The sequence below is a fragment of the Ctenocephalides felis genome, unplaced genomic scaffold (genome assembly GCF_003426905.1).
Source record: "Ctenocephalides felis isolate EL2017-DRISC unplaced genomic scaffold, ASM342690v1 CF-g0.4_SCAFFOLD_01170, whole genome shotgun sequence".
NCBI lineage: Eukaryota > Metazoa > Arthropoda > Insecta > Siphonaptera > Pulicidae > Ctenocephalides > Ctenocephalides felis.
Window position 1 is genome coordinate 86,300,395 of NW_020537324.1, and position 5,534 is coordinate 86,305,928.

The window sequence follows — 5,534 nt, forward strand, 5'->3', positions numbered from 1 at the left end:
TCGAGAATTTGCAAAATAATCGGTCGTATCGAGTCAGTAATTGCTCCGGCAATCCGTTCCTCAGAGTGGAGACATTTAAATCACTGTAATCCCCAATGTGGGGCCCTCATTGTCCCATCAGAGAGACTCCGGAGACGACGATTTTGCACTCGGCAGGTCTGCAATTTCCACGTCCGACGAATTGACAATCAAATGTCTTCGGACAAACAAACAACGGACTATTTAGTTATTTAGTTGGTTATTTGCAGGAGAGAGGATTGAGGAAAGGTCACGAGGAATCGATCGATGGAGATGTTGACTGAGGGACGAGGACTATTGGCGAGTAGCATTAATCGAAAGTGATTGTTGAATACCATAAATATTTGTTGTGGATAGCTATTTTAGATTATTATTTTAACTTCCCGAAGGAGAAGTTTATGTATTCATAAAAAAATCCGATTCGCTAATTTTATGTTTTCTCGACGGTTCAAGCCATTCTGAATCGAATGAGACCAACTTTGGAAAAAGTATGTGTGTGTGTGTGCGTGTACAGATTTTTTGCCGTAAATCGATGTTTTCTCAAAAACGGCTGAACCGATTTCAAAAACTTAAAAGCCATTCAAAGTATCGCGATGAGGACTATTGTTTCTCAGTTTTGTGCGGCTATCGGCCAAGCCGTTTCTTTGTAAATCGCCGAAAAGTGAAAAAGTTTTCGTCTACGTTTTAGCCTGCAATTCTAAATCGATTTTAAAATTCAAATAATGTTCAAAAAATATTAGTTGGGAATCGACCTGATTAGTTTTTGGTAAAGATACGCAAGCAAAAGTTCTTGTAATTAACTGTTTTTATTGTTTTAATTTTTTTGTCGATATTTGTTTTGCCGAAGTATATCATGGTCTTCTAAATCATATTAAAACTAGTGGTGTATGGCATCGTGCCTTAAGGCAACTTTCCTATTGTAATGAAATATTCGAGAAATTTTAAACGTTTTCAAATATATTATTACATATAGTGTAACTTTTATTATTTCTGCTATCTTGTTATAATATCTGAGCAAATCAAATGTAAATTATAAATAAATCAATTTATCTCCAGAACATTAGCAATCGTCATTTCATTTCGAATTCAATTTCAAAAAAATAGTTGCCTAATTAATTTACACAAAATTGAAAATGTGCTCCCGTATAGTCACAGTCTAAACTGCATATGCAAATAATTCTGTGCGACATTTTCACTTATGCTGTGTTTAGCTTGGCGGCATTTTCACATTTTTGAATAGTTTTCACAAAATTGGAAAGTGCTCCGGTACAGAAACAGCCTAAACGCACTTGGGTAAACATTTGCACCAGAATGGCGCTGAGACTGTGCTTAGCCTGGGTCATTTTTTGAAATTGAAAAGATTTAATAAGCAAAACAAGCAGAAAGTTGATTGATTTATGATTTACATTTGATTTGCTCAGATATAACAAGATAGTAGGTAAAAATAATGAAAGTTACAGTATTTGTAATAGTATATTTGAAAACGTTTAAAATTTCTCGAATATTTCGTTACGGTACGGGAAATTCCAGCAATTTGCCCTAAGGCACGATGCCATACACTTTCAACTATTTTCCATATCCATTTCTCGTATTTCCTTTCCTATCCATCAAAGTCACCTCGGATGCTCCGATTCGACACAGGTAGCCCCCTTGTGGCCCCTCAACAATTTTTTGTTCTTGAGCAATCTCATTAATACTTCTCATCTTTTTCAATAATCATCTTTTTCCACGATTAATTTCTTCAAATTAAAATAAATAATGAGCGACGATTTATAAAAGTTGAAATTGTTTAAGAGCAGCACATCTGTCTATATATATATATATATATATATATATATATATATATATATATATACGAGTATAGTTGGTCGACAAAAAACCATGTGTGGTATTTTTTCGAAGATAAATTGGGATAGTTGTAAATATGAGGAGATTAGATGGTTGGAAATATTTTATATAATTTATAAATATATATATACACATATACATATATGTAGATAAATAATAAGTAATTAATTCTGTTTGTTTCAGATAACAAAATTAAAAATCGACAGTAATCCGTTTGCTAAAGGATTTCGAGATTCGAGCCGTTTATCAGAATTTGAAAGGTAAGAAATTAATATTAATAATATATATATAAATATATATATATATATATATATAAAATATACTAGATAACCCAAATGTTGTCCTGTAACCCACGTCTAAAATTTTTAAATATCCTATATTAATATTTACCGTTTACCTAAAAATAATAATTATTGTTTTTTAAATTACATTTCACATCAAAATGTATATACATTATATACATATTAAATTATTATTATTAATTAATATTTGGCTTTTAAACATCTTACTTATTTATTTTGGGCATTTTATGCGATTTATTCTATTTAATTTAGATACAAATTTATACCAAAACATACATTTTTATTACACCAAATATTTAAAAAAGCATTCATTTAAATTCTAAAAATATTCTCAAGTCATTTCTGCCTATTGGTGAGTAATCAAAATGCATTTTGTATCACCATGAAGAAATTTAGAGAGTCGACAAGTACTTGTGCGCCATTTATTTAAAAAAAAGTATGTTTTTGAGGAGCTCTTCAGGTCGCAATTTTTATAGGATGATGGTGAAATTGAGTCATATTGGGTTTCAATATGTCTGTAATGAGGCAAAATTATAAAATTTGTAATACATTTTATGCAAAGTGAGATGGAGCCTACTTTGTAAGAAAATGTACCCAAAAATCTAATTGTGTTTTGAGGAACTCGTCAGGTGGTGCTGTTTGCACTACTGCACTGGCAATGTGGGAAAATATTTTTTAATACGACATGAAAAAATTATAATACATCCCGTTTTTTCAATTTTTTTATTTATTTCTACAATATTGCACATACATCCCAGTACTTTATAATCACATACATTCTAGAAAATTTCCTTAACAAACTTCAGAAAGATTTATCAAAATCCGAATAATCGTATAGAAGGAGTATACAGTTAGTGCTTGTAATTTAATATCAACTTTACATAATAGTAATAAAGCTCAAATGGATTCTACATTTTAGTTAGAAAATGTTCGTATGTGAAAAAGAAAAGGGCTGTTTTTAGGATTTTCCCGGCAATTATTCGATTTTTTCTTGACGTAAGAACCATCCTTGGACTTGAACGAACATTTAAAAAAAAGAATTGGCCAAATCGGTCCAGGCTATGTTGAGTTATACGCTTACCAACACATTTTGCGATTCATTTTTATATATAATATATATTTAATTTTTTATTTATTTATTTATTTATAACAATGTATGTTAGTATAGAACTTAGTGGTGGTGGTGCATGGTGCATAGATTAGCAGAATGGTGACAGCCTTTCGGAGTTAGTCGCTCATAAAATTGTCATTCGGGACATAAATCCAACTTAATTAATGTCCAACACGAATTTATTGCCCACCATGAACAGACACAAGAACACACTCACACAAAACATACACGAATCGCACGAATTTATTTATAAACTCAAAAACGACAGAGACACATGAAAACAAATTGAAAAAATAATACTTGCTTGATTAGTATTTATTCGAAAGAAATTTGTTGGTAGTAAACTAAATTCTTAATATATGGTTAGTAGCACTATTATTTATTTATTCCTCTTTTTTCTAATTTTGCATGGTTTTTCTGAAACTTACTTTTGGTTTCTTGTGTTTTCCCTTTTCTTGCAAAACATCCATTCACCTGCACATTTCTTTGCACTTTCAGTCCTTGTATTTTACCTCTAATGACCTAGTGCACATGGCATTTTTTTATTATTACTCAGTTTACATTTATAAATTTATACCCAGTCCAGCCCAGTTTCCTACAAATTATGATTTTTTGGTGAATTTTATAAAATTCTCGTTCCAGAGAAACTATGGAATCAATGTTGGCCGAGCAACATTATTTGCGACATCCAGCTCTGAGGTCTTTTCCAGATTTCGATCTGACCAATCAGAACGTAAGTGAAAATTTTGTCCATATATGTATATTAGGGTGGTCCTTAATATGGACATTTTCGAATTTCCTTGCTCCCAAGAGCTCAAATGGTTCCAAATTGATAAAAAACAATTCTCTGAAAGTTTTAGCTCTTAATATTAACTTTTAGATAGTGCGCAATACAATCAAACTTCGTATGAAAATAGCATGGAAAAAATTTTGAAAATTAAAAAAAAAATTTAGGTATAACTTAGCGACAAATGAATTAAACGTGAAAATTCGTGTCATTTTTTATTGAAAACTCGACGCTCTGCAAAATGTTTGAACATTTTTTCATGCTATGTCCATACAACTTTGATTGCATTGCGCTCCATCTAAAAGGCAATATTACGAGCTAAAACTTTCAGAGAAATCTGTTTTATCAATTTGGAACCATTTGAGCCCTTGGGAGCAAGGAAATTCAAAAATGTCCATATTAAAGACCACCCTAATGTATATATTTATAATTATTTTCCAGTTGACCCTGGAAGAAAGAGCCCTTCTAGCAGCCCGTTCTCAACTTTTCCTTCGCGCGTACACTTACCCACCACCATCTCTCGGACCACAGTTTTACAACCCCTGGAATAACCCATATCTACAATTTATGAACACCATGAACAACATAAACCAATTGCAAAATATGAACCTACCAGGGTTGACAAAATTTCCAAATTTGGATTTGGAGATGTATGAAAGAATTCTGAGCGGTGGTAGTAGGAGTTATGATGATGGTAGAAGATTTTTGGGGGTTGGACGAGAGTTTGCAGTTAGGGGTAGACAAAATCTTGATGGTGCTGGGAGAAAAATTTTCTGATACCAGTAGTGAGCCAAGTGGCTTTAAAATAAGTCTACACGTTTTGATTCTTTAGAAGTTGATTCTGATATCAGGAATAAAGCCCGAAATGAACAACAGTTCAGAAATAATCTGGAACCTTCATTTGTCCACGATGAGTAATTTGCCTAAAACAAACATTTTGTGCGAGACCTTTAAATCCAACAAGGATCTTACAAGTTCTCGTTTTTATACCAAAACTATACATTCTAAACTTTGGGATCTAATTGTCAAAGCACGTCTAAAAATCAATTCCAAAACATACAACAAATCCAGTTGGATCTTCAATTGTCGATGACGATGAATTGGCTAAAACCAAGGATATGAATTTCATTTATGCAAGTTCTAATTTGCCAGATCATGAAATTAGAACCAAAATTCGAGACAATCAATATCCAAGATCATCTTTTAGGTACACAAGAGCCCGGGATGATGATTTGACTAAAACAGGTCATCATGACGAGGCTGATATTAATTTTAAAGAGTGTGCAAATCCTTATTTTGATGACAGAAATGCAAGTTTTAATCGTTTGGAACCAAATAGAGATAGCAGGATCAAAATCAGACCTCAGAAAGTTATTAGGACGTCAATGACAGTACCAAAATACATCTTCATGATGAAGCTCAGGATTTTAGTAACTCCCAATTTTATCACAAAAGTCCTAGATTTTCA

The 5,534-nt window shown here is 32.1% G+C and overlaps 1 long non-coding RNA gene across 1 annotated transcript; it reads left to right on the forward strand.

Moving 5' to 3' along the window:
- Nucleotides 1–2,048: 2,048 nt before the first annotated feature.
- LOC113366083 lies at nucleotides 2,049–4,517 on the forward strand. The gene is made up of 3 exons (XR_003366252.1): nucleotides 2,049–2,126; nucleotides 3,922–4,012; nucleotides 4,508–4,517. It is a non-coding gene; the product is annotated as an uncharacterized LOC113366083 (long non-coding RNA).
- The last annotated feature ends 1,017 nt before the right edge of the window (nucleotides 4,518–5,534 follow it).